Source organism: Somniosus microcephalus, unplaced genomic scaffold (assembly GCF_052327205.1).
Source record: "Somniosus microcephalus isolate GS21.2 unplaced genomic scaffold, FLI_Smic_1.0 unresolved_chr2, whole genome shotgun sequence".
NCBI lineage: Eukaryota > Metazoa > Chordata > Chondrichthyes > Squaliformes > Somniosidae > Somniosus > Somniosus microcephalus.
This window is the reverse complement of record NW_028225180.1, coordinates 78,554,184-78,570,164: the sequence shown is the minus strand read 5'-3', so window position 1 is coordinate 78,570,164 and position 15,981 is coordinate 78,554,184. Positions and strand designations below refer to the sequence as shown.

The 15,981-nt window shown below is 51.1% G+C and overlaps 1 protein-coding gene across 1 annotated transcript in view; it reads left to right on the top strand.

The window, feature by feature from the left end:
* cdca5 (cell division cycle associated 5) overlaps nt 1–15,418 on the top strand; it is a 45,912-nt gene extending 30,494 nt beyond the window's left edge. Inside the window, exon 8 of the transcript XR_015075076.1 lies at nt 14,808–15,418. The gene's annotated coding sequence lies outside the window, so the exon portion shown is untranslated. The remainder of the gene's footprint in view (nt 1–14,807) is intronic.
* Nucleotides 15,419–15,981: the final 563 nt, after the last annotated feature.

The window sequence follows — 15,981 nt, the reverse complement described above, 5'->3', positions numbered from 1 at the left end:
CCCAGAAGAAAAAGGTGACTGGCTGTTGGTGAGTTAGGTAGAGATTGAAACGTGAGTGTGGATAAGCTATATAGAAATCATTGGTGTGGTTAAGTTACTCGGAGGGCAATGTACACTTGACAGTGGAAACTGAAAATTGATGTCCAGATAAGGATTGTACCAGATAAAAGTTGGTCATGTTATGTAAATAGCATTCAAATCTTATTTTATTTTTGTTTGTTTAAAAATAGCCTCGGTAGATACACCTCTCCGTTATCCGGAATTTTCAATCAACCGGCACCATCCCGGTCCCGTCGGTGCTGGATATGAAAGAGTTTACTGTATATTCAAGACTGAGATCAATAGATTTTTGGACACTAATGGAATCAAGGGATCAAAACATAGAAGATAGGAGCAGGAGTAGGCCATTCGGCCCCTTGAGCCTACTCCGCTATTTAATGAGATCTTGGCTGATCACCCAAATTCAGTACCCTGTCCCTGCCTTCCGCCCATATCCTTTGATCCCTTTATGCCTTAAGAAATATATCTAACTCCTTGCATATATTTAATGAATTGGCCTCAACATCTTCTGTGGTAGAGAATTCCACAGGTTCACCACTCTCTGGGTGAAGAAATTCCTCCTCATCTCTGTCCTAAATGGCTTACCCCTTATCCTCAGACTGTGACCCCTGGATCGGAGCGGGAAAGTGGAGGTGGAAGATCAGCCATGATCTTATTGAATGGCGGAGCAGGCTCGAGGGACCGGTATGACCGACTCCTGCTCCTATTTCTTATGTTCTCTCGTGCCTGCTTTGAGCGGGACTTGAATGCAAAACCCACTGCCCCGGAGAGGGCCAGAAAAGCAGGACGTTGCAACAGAAGAGATTTGGCAAACAATCCGTACTCCCCACAAAGGCTTCATTACCTGCTCGGGGAGCCTTGGCCTCGGTGCTGCTCCCACCTCCTACCAATCTTGCCGTGGTTTGACACGACTGCTAACTGTAATTTAACAATCTAAACACATAAAAGTACGCGGTGACATTTTATCACTCTACTGTAAATGCATTGGCTTAAGTGTGAGTTCTTTTCTCGGGTATTGATGCAGATATCTATGAATTGCAGACACCAGACATTGGCCTGTTACAGCTGCAGCATATCTTTTTTAAAGAAAAAGCCCAGTCACTGTCCTGAGATTTACAAGTAGTTACAAAGGAACATAGGAAATAGGAGCAGGAATAGGCCACTCGGCCCCTCGAGCCTGCCCCGCCATTCAATAAGATCATGTCTGACCTTGGGCTCAAAGCCACTTCCCCACCCGCTCCCCATAACCCTTCACTCCCTTATCTTGCAAAAATCTGTCTATCGCCATCTTAAATGTATTCAATGACCCAGCCTCCACGGCTCTCGGGCCGAGAATTCCACTGATTTACGACCCTCTGAGAGAAGAAATTCCTCCTCATCTCAGTTCTAAAAGGGCGAGCCTTTATTCTGAAACTATGCCCCCGAGTTCTAGATTTCCCCACGAGGGGAAAGATCCTCTCTGCATCTACCTTGTCGAGGCCCCTTCAGAATCTTCTATGTTTCAATAAGATTAGCTCTTATTCTTTTAAATTCCAATGAGTATAGGCCCAGCCTGCTCAACCTTTCTTCATAAATCAACCCCCTCATCTCTGGAATTAACCGAGTGAATCGCCTCTAAACTGCCTCCAATGCAAGTATATCTCTTCCTTAAATAAGGAACCAAGGTTACAACCAATGTTTCTCCTGATTTTTGGGGGCCACGTGGCCCATTTAAATTTCCGCACACGAGCACATTCTTTGCATCGCGACACCGGCTCACCAGCCCGAGACAGCTGTGTGACGGCGCAGCTTAAAGGAAATGTTTGTCCCAGCGCCTCCCAAACCCCGTGACCACCACCTAGAAGGACAAGGGCAGCAGGAGCACGGGAACACCACCAGCTCCAAGTTCCCCTCCAAGTCACACACGGCAGTTCGACTTGGAAATATATCGGGCTGTTCCTTCATCAAGGCTCTGGAGTGGGACTGATACCTGGGATGGCAGGAATGATGTAGGAGGAGAGATTGGGTCGATTGGGCTTATACTCGCTGGAGTTTAGAAGAATGAGAGGGGATCTCACTGAAACTTATAGGGCCAGAAATTAGAGTCAGGGGCTTGCCGCGCGTGTAAGCCCCCGATCTGCACTTACCCGACGCGCCGGCCGTTGAGCTTCAGGGACGCCTGGAATTGCTGTTTTAAAATGTTGACTCCCGGGCAGCGTCTGACGTCACGCCGCCCAGGAGTGCGCTGTGCAACTGAGACACGCCCCTTGAGGTCTCAGTTTAACAGGACACGCCCCCAATGTTTCTGCCAAGCTGCTAAGCATTTTTACATGCAAAGCAGCAGTTTAAATAGGTTTTTGGAAGTTTTTTGAAGCTTTTGGTAACTTTTATAAACTTTTAAAAACGTTTACATTATTTTGAAGAATCTGAAGTAGTTTTAAACAGAATTAAAGCAATTTAAAGACTTTTAAAAGCCCTAAAAGAATTTTTTTAATTCCATTTATTTATTTAGCAACGTCGTCGTCATACGTGTCTTCACACTGTTCCCTTTGGGGAACTGTATGAAGTGGTGGAAGGATTTATGGCCATGATTAACGCTCATTCCGTGACCGTAACCATCTTTGAACCAGCCATTAGGGCAGTTAGTCCTATGGCGGGAGGGTTTTACGGGCTCCCACAAGCTATACAAGGAGGGGGGGCCACCCACACCCACACCCACGGATGCAAATATCCCACTGGATGTCAACCCAGAATTTAGAGCCGGAGCTCCGACTCCACTTGCCGGGACTGTCTGGAGCGGGATTCGAAACCCTACCCTGATCTGGCCCAGCGGCGGGGATCCTACCGCTATGCCAAAGGCCCAATCCGATTAGCAACGTGAAATGGCTGGAATGAGCACAATTCACAGCATTAAAAGAACTCACAATTGAACTGATGATGACCTCAGCAATCTCCTCAAGGAGGTGGAGGCGCAGCGCCTGCTCATCATTGGTAATGAGAAGTCAAAGGCGCCGCAAAAAGGGCAGATGATAGCTTGGTCTTTCAAGTGGCAGCATAGGGCTCCAGTCACGGGGAGGGAAAAGGCACAGGAAACGTATGGGTGTCACCTTTTGTGCGGAGTGGGCCTTTTGCGTAGCAGTAAGCATCCCCGCCGCTGGGCCAGAAGGAGTAGGGTTTCGAACCCCACTCCAGACAGTCCCGGCAAGGGGAGTCGGAACTCCAACTATAAATTCTGGGTGGACATCCAGCGGGATACTTGCGTCCGTGGGTGTGGGTGCCCCCCCCCCCTCAGATGGGTTGTGGGAGCCCGTAAAACCCTCACGCCATAGGACTAACCACCCTAATGGCTGGTTCAAAGATGGTTACGGTCACGGAATGAGCGTTAATCACGGCCATAAATCCTTCCACCACTTCATACAGTTCCCGAAAGGGAACAGTGTGAGGATACCTACGACGATGACCTCTTGCGCAATGCACCTCCTTGGACCCTCAGTCGCAGATGCGAGGGGGCAAATCGTGCAATTGTTAAATTTTTCATTTTATTGACATGTAAAATGTTGGCCCAGTAATTCCCTTCCAAATGCGCGAGTACGGTCGGGGTACTTACGCGTCTGGCCGGAGGAAATGCCGGTTTTCAGCATGCACAGCGCATGCGGGGAAAACCGGCATTTCCTGTCCTCTGAACGAAGGGGTTCAGAGGCAGAACGCGTGCGCAGTAAAATTCGCCGCTTTCATTCATGCTTTCAGTGAGGTCAAGTCCTTACAACTTACACATGAAAAAAGCATGGGTACAGTTGCTCCAGAGGCTGCGGAGGAAGATATTTCTTATCGTGGAGCTTCTGAAAGTATGTATGTCTGTATATATTCCTTTGCGTGTTATGTATATATTCCTTTACTTATGTGTATGAATGTATTATTTAATTATGACTTTCAGAGAAAGTAACTTATTGGAAAATCATAATTAAAAACATACATTCATACACATAAGTAAAGGAATATAAAACATACATACATATACGTAAAGGAATATATGCGGACATACATACATAATTACTTATTACTGATGAAAAGTTTCTTTCTTAAAAGTGCTGGAAATGTTACATTACTCATTTTAGAACACTCATTTTCACATTCAATTCACAGCCACAATTGCTCCTTCTACCTACCGTTCTGAAAACCCGTTTAAAAAAAAAAAAAAAAAAATTTTAACTTTAAAACTTACTTAAAATTTCTTAAAATAACTTCCCTCCCTTTCCCAAACAAAAATATTGCCTTTCAGAAGCTCCACGATAAAATATATCTTCCTCCGCAGCCTTGGAACAACTTTACACATGCTTTTTTCAAGTGTAACTTGTAAGGACTTACCCTCACTGAATCCATGAATGAAATCGACGAAGTTCACTGCGCAAGCGCTGCCTGTGCAGTCGCACGCGCTGTGCCTATGAACCCCTTCGTTCCGAGGACTGGAAATGCCGGCGTTCCCCGCATGCGCTGTGCATGCTGAACGCCGGCATTTCCAACGGCCAGATACGTGAGTACCCAGACCGTACTCACGCATTTGGTCACGAATTTCTGGCCCATTAAATTCTAACAGGACTAGACAGACTAGATGCAGGAAGGATGTTCCCAATGGTGGGGGAGTCCAAAACCAGGGGTCACAGTCTAAGGATAAGGGGTAAGCCATTCAGGACAGAGATGAGGAATTTCTTCACCCAGAGAGTGGTGAACCTGTGGAATTCTCTACCACAGAAGGCAGTTGAGGCCAATTCATTAAATATATTCAAGAAGGAGTTAGATATATTTCTTAAGGCTAAAGGGATATGGGGAGAAAGCAGGGACAGGGTACTCAGTTTGGATGATCAGCCATGATCTCATTAAATGGTGGAGTGGGCTCGAGGGGCTGAATGGCCCACTCCTGCTCCTATCTTCTATGTTTCTATGAACCCACAACCTTCTGACTCAGAGCAGAGTGCGGCCCACCGAGCCACGGCTGACGCCATGGACGCAGAGGAAGGACACGTTCAGTCTCGGCTGGATTTGAATCGAGTGTTTCCCAAGTGAGAGGCCAGAGCCTCGCCCACTGCGATGGCCAGTCACCGAGGGGCGATTTTACCCAGAGGCGGGTTCTGTTCCGCCAGAGGCCCGGAGGGATTTTAGCTCCGGGCCCTCCGTCCCATAACGCAGATTGGAATTCCGGCCGATCCCAACCGGGCGGGAGCGGGAATTCAGGGTACAAGAGGTGAGGGGAGGGAGGAAGTGGGTGATGTTCAAGATTTCCCTGTGGGCCTAGGAGGAACACTCCTCCCACTCCTGGTCCTGCTTCTTCAGCAGCACCTCCCAAACCCGCAACCTCCACCACCTAGAAGGACAAGGGCAGCAGGCGCACGGGAACACCACCACCTCCAAAGTCACACACCATCCCCACTTGGAAATATATCGGCTGTTCCTTCATCGTCGCTGGGTCAAAATCCTGGAACTCCCTATCAGCACTGTGGGAGCATCTTCACCACACGCACTGCAGCGGTTCAAGAAGGCAGCTCACCGCCACCTTCTCAAGGGGCAACTAGGGATGGGCAATAAATGCTGGTCCTCGCCAGCGACGCCCACATCCCGCGAATGAATAAAAAAAAGTGTCCTCTGTGCTCAGCAGGTTATTAATAGCTACAGTTATTTGGAGCGATGGCCTCAAACAGGTCAATTAACCCTCACGATCGTGCTCCAGGCCACCTGTGAGCCTGGTGACCAGGCCAGCTCTGGCTACGGAACGGAGTAAAGAACTGGGGAGAATGGAGCAGTCGGGGGCGAGATCTTGAAAGCAAAGCTTGTTCCGCAGCCAGCAAAGGCCCTCGCGAGGATGTCCACCAGCTGCCTCTTTGTCCATATGATGGTTTAAAGTGTGCAAGCCGCCATCCCACTCGCACATCCCAAAAAAATACCCAACAACTGACTGAACTATTGGTTCTTTGTGGGATGCCGCTATTTACAGAACGGCGACCACGTCTGCCTATTTTCATGAAAGCTGCTACCCTCTCAAGATAATTCATTGCGTGAAGCACCTTCAGATGTTTTGAAGAGGGAGAAGGTGCTATAATTAAGGCAAATAATAGGAACTTTGAGTCCCATTGCTCCTCAGAAGAATATGAAAATCTGTGGTTGATGCGGGGCCGAGGCATCGAAACATAATTTAAACTAAATTCTCATGGGAACCAGATGTAACACAGGTTGGAGCATTCCAGTTGTGATCATGCATTGCCAAATAACACACGTGCATTAAAGTGCAGAGAAACAACATAAGGGATTAAAGTTACGTGGAGAAGCTGAGGTTGTTCTCCTTCGAGCAGAGAAGGCGAAGAGGAGATTTGATAGAGCTGTTCAAAATCATGACTGAGTAAATAAGGAGAAACTGTTTCCAGTGGCTGAAGGGTCGAGAACCAGAGGGCACAGGTTTAAGGCGATTGGCAAAAGAACCAGAGGTGACACGAGGAAAATCTTTTTTACGCAGCGAGTGGTTAGGATTTGGAATGCGCTGCCTGATGGGGCGGTGGACGCAGATTCAATAGGAGCCTTTGACGTAAGAAAACTACTAGGCCCTTGGTCTGAGTATTAAACAAGGCTTTAATCAACTGTTTTTCAACATGGAGGTCTAGTGTCCTTCACTAGTTCCTGTTAAAGAATGTCCTGAGCAAGCTGGGCCCATGCCCGAGTATTTATACTCTCCCTGGACAGCGCCACCAGCAGGCCGCCCAGTATCATTTCATAAGTCATTTCCACATGAATGACAAGATTCCTGTCAGCCTTCAAACGGGAATTGGATAAAAAATTGCAGGGATATGGGGAGGGAGCGGGGGAGTGGGACTGACTGGATTGCTCTTCGAAAGAGCCGGCACAGACTCGATGGGCCGAATGGCCTCCTCCTGTGCTGTACTATTCAATGAACTGTGCATAAACCCATAGAGCCTCTGTTTAAAATATATATATATATAAACGTTGCTTCAATAAAATTGTTGGAATTTGTCTTGTTTTTCAAATTTATTTGAAGTAAAGGTATCGAGCAGCGAGTGCTATAAACTAAAGCAAAAAATAATCCCTCCGAGAGCTGACTGGTACCGATGGATTCTGGAACATTAGGCACCCTGCACATGCGCATATTCCAAACTCAGCTCAAAGTCACTGCTCTGGGCAAAAATAGCAAATCCAGTCCCAGGCTTTTGGGAGAGGCTGAGGCCTTCCAAGTAAAAAAAACTTTAATGAAGGAATTAACGGCAAACGTTAATTCAGTGGACACATTTAATCAGATTAATAGATAATAAGGTTAATAGATAATTATTTTGTTTCAAACCCTCATTTTTGGACATTAGAAAATGTAGTGACTGAGGGGAAAAACGGCAGCTTAAAATAAATGCAGGAAATATCTTGAGCGATTTATGAGAACCCATTGGCTACATTGTGCCATAAAAGTACTTTTTGAGTTGTCATTGCAGGAAACATGGCAGCTAATTTGCGCACAGCAAGCTCCCACAAACAGCAATGTGATAATGACCAGATCGTCTGTTTTAGTGATGTTGATTGAGGGATAAATACTGGCCCCAGGACACCGAGGAGAACTCCCCATCTCTTCTTCCAATAGTGCCGTGGGATCTTTTATGTCCAACTGAGAGGGCAGACGGGGCCTCGGTTTAACGTCTCACCCAAAAGACGGCACCACCGACAGCGCAGCCCCTCCGACAGTGCGGCGCTCCCTCAGTCCTGCCTCTCCGACAGTGCAGCGCTCCCTCAGTCCTGCCCCTCCGACAGTGCAGCGCTCCCTCAGTCCTGCCCCTCCGACAGCGTGCCGCTCCCTCAGTACTGCCGCTCCCTCAGTACTGCCCCTCCGACAGCGTGCCGCTCCCTCAGTACTGCCCCTCCGACAGCGTGCCACTCCCTCAGTACTGCCCCTCCGACATTGCGGCGCTCCCTCAGTACTGCCCCTCCGACATTGCGGCGCTCCCTCAGTACTGCCCCTCCGACAGTGCAGTGCTCCCTCAGTACTGCCCCTCCGACATAGAAACATAGAAGATAGGAGCAGGAGTAGGCCATTCGGCCCTTCGAGCCTGCTCCGCCATTCAGCGAGATCATGGCTGATCATCCAAACCCAAGCACCCGGTCCCTACACCGACAGCCATCCCACCCAAGCCCTATCCCCGTAACCCCACGTATTTAATCCCCCCTAACACTAAGGGCCAATTTTTTATCATAGCCAATCAACCTACCCCGCACATCTTTGGACTGTGGGAGGAAACCGGAGCACCCGGAGAAAACCCACGCAAACACGGGGAGAATGTGCAAACTCCACACAGACAGTCACCTGAGGCCGGATTTGAACCCGGGTCCCTGGCGCTGTGAGGCAACAGTGCTGCGCTCCGTCAGTACTGCCCCTCCGACAGTGCGGCGCTCCCTCAGTACTGCCCCTCCGACAGTGCGGCGCTCCCTCAGCACTGCCCCTCCGACAGTGCGGCACTCCCTCAGCACTGCCCCTCCGACAGTGCGGCACTCCCTCAGCACTGCCCCTCCGACAGTGCGGCACTCCCTCAGCACTGCCCCTCCGACAGTGCGGCACTCCCTCAGCACTGCCCCTCCGACAGTGCGGCACTCCCTCAGCACTGCCCCTCCGACAGTGCGGCACTCCCTCAGTACTGCCCCTCCGACAGTGCGGCGCTCCCTCAGTACTGCCCCTCCGACAGTGCGGCGCTCCCTCAGCACTGCCCCTCCGACAGTGCGGCACTCCCTCAGCACTGCCCCTCCGACAGTGCGGCGCTCCCTCAGTACTGCCCCTCCGACAGCGTGCCGCTCCCTCAGTACTGCCCCTCCGACATTGCGGCGCTCCCTCAGTACTGCCCCTCCGACATTGCGGCGCTCCCTCAGTACTGCCCCTCCGACATAGAAACATAGAAGATAGGAGCAGGAGTAGGCCATTCGGCCCTTCGAGCCTGCTCCGCCATTCAGCGAGATCATGGCTGATCATCCAAACCCTAGCACCCGGTCCCTACACCGACAGCCATCCCACCCAAGCCCTATCCCCGTAACCCCACGTATTTAATCCCCCCTAACACTAAGGGCCAATTTTTTATCATAGCCAATCAACCTACCCCGCACATCTTTGGACTGTGGGAGGAAACCGGAGCACCCGGAGAAAACCCACGCAAACACGGGGAGAATGTGCAAACTCCACACAGACAGTCACCTGAGGCCGGATTTGAACCCGGGTCCCTGGCGCTGTGAGGCAACAGTGCTGCGCTCCGTCAGTACTGCCCCTCCGACAGTGCGGCGCTCCCTCAGCACTGCCCCTCCGACAGTGCGGCGCTCCCTCAGCACTGCCCCTCCGACAGTGCGGCACTCCCTCAGCACTGCCCCTCCGACAGTGCGGCACTCCCTCAGCACTGCCCCTCCGACAGTGCGGCACTCCCTCAGCACTGCCCCTCCGACAGTGCGGCACTCCCTCAGCACTGCCCCTCCGACAGTGCGGCACTCCCTCAGCACTGCCCCTCCGACAGTGCGGCACTCCCTCAGTACTGCCTCTCCGACAGTGCGGCGCTCCCTCAGTACTGCCCCTCCGACAGTGCGGCGCTCCCTCAGCACTGCCCCTCCGACAGTGCGGCGCTCCCTCAGCACTGCCCCTCCGACAGTGCGGCGCTCCCTCAGTACTGCCCCTCCGACAGTGCGGCGCTCCCTCAGTACTGCCCCTCCGACAGTGCGGCGCTCCCTCAGCACCGCCCCTCCGACAGTGCGGCACTCCCTCAGTACCACCCCTCCGACAGTGCGGCGCTCCCTCAGTACCGCCCCTCCGACAGTGCGGCGCTCCCTCAGCACTGCCCCTCCGACAGTGCGGCGCTCTCTCTGTACTGCCCCTCCGACAATGCGGCTCTCCCTCAGCACTGCCCCTCCGACAGTGCGGCACTCCCTCAGTACCGCCCCTCCGACAGTGCGGCACTCCCTCAGTACCGCCCCTCCGACAGTGCGGCACTCCCTCAGCACTGCCCCTCCGACAGTGCGGCGCTCCCTCAGTACTGCCCCTCCGACAGTGCGGCACTCCCTCAGTACTGCCCCTCCGACAGTGCGGCACTCCCTCAGTACCGCCCCTCCGACAGTGCGGCACTCCCTCAGCACTGCACTGGAGTGTTAGCCTGGATTTTTGTGCTCAAGTTTCTGGCGTGGGACTCGAACCCACAACCTTCTGACTCCCAGGCGAGAGAGTTTGTGTTACCCACTGAGCCACGATGAAGTACTTTTTGAAGTACGGTCACTGCTGCAAGGTGGGAAACGCAGCCACCAATTGCGCACAGCAAGCTCCCACAAAACAGCGATGTGCGAATGACCCAGACCTTCTGTTTTAATGATGTTGATTGAGAGATAAATATTGGCCCAGGACACCGGGGAGAACTCCCCTTTAGAAATGTTGGCTGCTGAAATGGCAACAGCCTGTAGTCAGTGTGAATACTGCCTCTGTTTTGTTTGGTACCCTTTTGTTCCATTTCGCTTTGTGTTTCTGGAAGCTTCTGCTACGTCAGAGCCTGACGCCACTATTTCTGACGCCAGGAGCGAGTGATAGGAACAAGAGCGAGTTCAGTGAGCAGATCAGAGTGGTTTTGTTTCCTTTGACTCCACTCATTTCCTCCAAATTAAAGGTGTTGCTATGGGAACCCGCATGGGTCCTAGCTATGCCTGCCTTTTCGTGGGATATGTGGAATACTCTTTGTTCCAGTCCTACTCAGGTCCCCTCCCCCACCTCTTTTTCCGGTACATTGATGACTGTATCAGTGCCGTTTCCTGCTCTCGCCCTGAACTAGACAATTTCATTCACTTTGCCTCCAATTTCCACCCTTCCCTCACCTTCACATGGTCCATTTCCGATTCTTCCCTTCCCTTCCTCGACTTCTCCGTCTCCATCTCTGGGGATAGGTTATTAACCAACATTCACTACAAGCCCACTGACTCCCACAGCTACCTGGACTACACTTCCTCCCACCCCGCCTCCTGTAAGGACTATTCCATTCTCCCAGTTTCTCCGTCTCCGCTGCATCTGCTCCGACGATGTCACCTTCCACACCAGTGCTTCCGACATGTCTTCCTTTTTCCTCAACTGAGGATTCCCCTCTACAGTGGTTGACACGGCCCTCGACCGTGTCCGTTCTATCTCCCGCACTTCTGCCCTCACCCCTGCCCCTTCCTCCCGGAACCACGATAGGGTTCCCCTTGTCCTCACCTTTCACCCCACCAGCCTCCACATTCAACGGATCATCCTCCGCCATTTCCGCCACCTCCAACGTGATCCCACCACCAAACGCATCTTCCCCTCACCTTTCAGCATTCCGTAGGGACCGCTCCCTCCGAGACACCCTAGTCCACTCCTCTATCACCCCCAGCACCCCTTCCCCTTCGCCCGGCACCTTCCCGTGCAAGCGCAGGAGATGCAACACCTGCCCCTATACCTCCCCCCTTCCCACTGTCCAGGGCCCCAAACACCCCTTCCAGGTGAAACCGCGATTTACTTGTACTTCTTGCAATCTAGTATACTGTATTCGCTGCTCACGATGCGGTCTCCTCTACATTGGGGAGACCAAACGCAGATTGGGCGACCGCTTTGCGGAACACCTCCGTTCAGTCCGTAAGGGTGACCCCGAGCTTCTGGTCGCCTGTCATTTTAATTCACCGCCCCATTTCCACTCAGACCTCACCGTCCTCGGCCTCTTGCATTGTTCCACGGAAGCTCAGCGTAAGCTCGAGGAACAGCACCTCATCTTCCGATTAGGCACTTTACAGCCTTCCGGACTCAATATCGAGTTCAACAATTTCAGATCATAACCTCGGCCCCTATTATATCTTTATAATATTTTTTATCCACACTTTTGGTTTGTGCCTTTTCCTTTTTTCTCTCTCCCACATGGCAGCTGTCTCTCACTCTGCCAGCGCATTTCACACTTCATCGAGAGCCATTGTTTGTTTCTTTACCTGCCCTATTACCATCTCGTCTCACCTTGAATATCTCTTAATGTCGCTTCTTTCATCCCCTCCCCCATTTCCCAGCCCCCAAACTGCCTTTTGTTTAATTTCCTGCCTTTTCTTCTCAGTTCTGTAGAAGGGTTTCGACCCGAAACGTTGACTATTTCTCTCTCCACGGATGTTGCCCTGGCCTGCTGAGTTTTTCCAGCGTTTTCTGTTGTTATTTCGGATTTCCAGCATCCGCACTATTTTGCTATGGTTTTGTTTCCTACTGTCTAATTTACAGGCGGAGTCAGTGCGGTCAGGGTGTCCAACCGGTCCAGCTCTCTTATCATAGAACGATACAGCACAGAAGGAGGCCATTCGGCCCATCGTGCCTGTGCCGGCTCTTTGAAAGAACTCTCCGATTAGTCCCACTCCCTCCTCTTTCCCCATAGCCCTGCAAATTTTTCCCCTTCTGCTATTTATCCTATTCCCTTTTGAAAGTTACTATTGAATCTGCTTCCACCACTCTTCTTGTAAATGTTTTTTTCCTCATGTCGTCTCTGGTTCTTTTTATCTCAAATCCGGGCCCTCTGGTTATTGACCCTTCGGCCATTGGAAACTGTTTCTCCCTATTTACTCAAGAGCAGGTCGGAGGCGGGGTGTCCTGCGGCAAGAGCCTCACCTCCTGACTCCCCAAAGCCTTTCCACCATCTACAAGGCACAAGTCAGGAGTGTGATGGAATACTCTCCACTTGCCTGGATGAGTGCAGCTCCAACAACACTCAAGAAGCTCGACACCATCCAGAACAAAGCAGCCCGCTTGATCGGCACCCCATCCACCACCTTAAACATTCACTCCCTCCACCACCGGCGCACCGTGGCTGCAGTGTGTACCGTCTACAAGATGCACTGCAGCAACTCGCCAAGGCTTCTTCGGCAGCACCTCCCAAACCCGCGACCTCTTCCACCTAGAAGGACAAGGGCAGCAGGCGCACGGGAACACCACCACCTCCAAGTTCCCCTCCAAGTCACACACACCATCCTGACTTAGAAGTATATCGGCCGTTCCTTCATCGTCGCTGGGTCAAAATCCTGGAACTCCCTCCCTAACAGCACTGTGGGAGTACAGGAAACTTTCTGGTATCCGGCACTGACGGGACCGAGCTGGTGCCGTTAGATCAAAACTGCCGTATAAACCAGCGGCAATGTTAAAACATACAGAGCTTTTCAGCTCCATGTGAATCAACAAACCCTGTTGCTTAGCAACAGCTTCAAAACAGTCGGCTGCAGCTGCAAGCGTCTCTAGCTGAAGCTGTTGCTTAGCTACAGACCTTGCAGAGCCTGACTGGGAAAAAAAAAGCAATGAAAAGTAAAAAAACTTATAGAAAACGGCTCCTGAATTTTGCCAGTAGATAGAGCTTTCCGGACTTTTAACCCCCGGTTAAACGAAAGTTTCCTGTACCTTCGCCACACGGACTGCAGCTGTTCAAGATGTCAGCTCACCACCACCTTCTCAAGGGCAATTGGGGATGGGCAATAAATGCTGGGCCTTGCCACATCCCACAAACGAATAAAAAAAAACCCTCTTATCAACACCCTTCATGATTTCAAATCTCCTCTTAACCTTCTCTGATCTAAGGAGAGCAATCCCAGCTTCTCCAGTCTCTACACGTAACTGAAGTCCCTCATCCCCGGTACTGTTCCAATAAATCTCCTCTGCACCCTCTCCAAGGCCTTGACATCCTTTTTTAACGTGTGGTGCCCAGAAGTGGCCACAATACTCCAGCTGGGCTGAATAGCTGCTCCCCGACATGTTGAGATCTGAGTGCAGTATTGGTCCTTTGCAATCTTCAGTGCAGTGCTGGCGGAGTTCCGCATTGTTGGAGGTGCCGTCTTTCGGATGAGCCCAACCTAAGCCCTGCCAGCCTGTCCAGGTTGATATTAAAGATCCCATGGCATTATTCGGAGAAGAGCAGAGGAATTCTCCTGGTGTCCTGGTCAATTTTCCTCCCTCAACCATCTCTACCCAAAACAGGTTAACTGGGCATTCATCACACTGCTGGTGGTAGGACCTTGTGTCCAATTGACTGTTGGATTTGGCTACAAGACAACAGTGACTACACCTCGAAAGTAATTCCTTGGGTGTGAAGTCATGAGGATGTGAACAATGCTGTGTGTCAGCCGTGGCTCAGTGGGTATCTCTCTTGCCTCTGAGTCAGAAGGTTGTGGGTTCAAAGTCCCACTCCAGAGACTTGAGCACAAAATGTAGGCCTACACTCCCAGTGCACTACTGAGGGAGTGCTGTACTGTCGGAGGGGCAATACTGAGGGAGCACTGCACTGTCGGAGGGGCAGTACTGAGGGAGCGTCGCACTGTCGGGGGGGCAGTACTGAGGGAGCGCCACACTGTCGGAGGGGCAGTACTGAGAGAGTGCTGCACTGTCGGAGGGGCAATACTGAGGGAGCACTGCACTGTCGGAGGGACAGTACTGAGGGAGCGCTGCACTGTCGGAGGGGCAGTACTGAGGGAGCCTCGCACTGTCGGAGGTGCCGTCCTTCGGGTGAGACGTTAAACCGAGGCCCCGTCTGCCCTCTCAGGTGGACGTAAAAGATCCCACGGCCATTATTGGGCGCAAATTGGCTGCTGCGTTTCCTACATTACAACAGTGACCACACTTCAAAAAAAGTACTTCATTGGCTGTAAAGCGCTTTGGGACGTCCTGAGGTGGTGAAATGCGCTAAAAAATGTAAGTCTTTTTCTTCATAAATAATGTTTTTTTTTGTCCCTTCCAATTCTCTCTCCTGCAGGGCCCTGGCTCATCCTGGGGTACCATTCCACGGATGAGTGCTGTCTTCGGGTGCCTCAGCTGTATGTGTGGACCATTCTGCATTTGCAGGCTTCAAGCGGTCCTGTCAGCAAGTTGTCAGAGCCAAACCCAGATGTCCAACACCTCAGCTAGCTGTGCACGGCCTGGACGCTTTTGACCTGGATGGTGGGGGGCGGAGGGCGGAAGGTCACCGGAGAAGAGATCAGACCGACAGCCAGCGTGTCATTTTTCCGTATCGTTGGTTGCGGCCCCGACAAGTTCTGCTGGGTTGAAGGCAATTTGATTCTCTCAGTCAGTTCAATGTGCACCCTTCAGTAGAGCTTGGCAGATCCTGCCAACTCTTGACTTAATGGGGGCGTGGAGATCAATAGATCTCTCTCTACTTCATTTCACGCTGGCTGATTGATATAAGTGAATCAAAATCAATGCAGCGCCTGGGGAAACTCAACTGTCCAGTCACCAATGGGCAATTAATCAATGCTTCCCTTTAGTTATCACTGGAAAGTGTTAGAATGGAATTTAACCATTAACTAATTGCCTTCATTTTCAAATACTTGTTATGTTCATAAATAAATAGACGTTTTCATTATGAACAGCTAGCTTGAGCTAGTCATTTATTCAGCCATGTGGACTAGTGTACAGGCATCCATCTTGACTGGTGTCTTGTGGGTAGACCACTACTAAACATACAGCTCCACCTCGTGTACCATTCTAGAATGACATGTTACTGATCATTACACTTGTGGGCAAGTCCGTCTATTAAAGATACTCGCCACGAATTTCCTTGAGCGGGGGCGGATGTGTGGAGTTTTCCCGATCTGCCACCACAACGTTGGCGGAAATCCCGGATACGCCGCGTAAACGGGGGCGGTCTTCCGCTGAGATTACCGCAGCTGGTCGGGAGAATCCCGAGGGAATTCGCGGTATTTGTTAACGACTTAGATGGCGGCATAGATAGTCACAGATCCAAATTTGCCGATGACACAAAGATAGGCGGCATTGTAGGCAGTGTAGATGGATGCATTAAAATGACAAAGGGCTGTCGACAGATTAAGTGAATGGGCAAAACTGTGGCAAATGGACTTCAGTGTAGGCCAATGTGAGGTCATCCACTTTGGACCTAAAAAGGATAGAACAGGGTACTTTCTAAATGG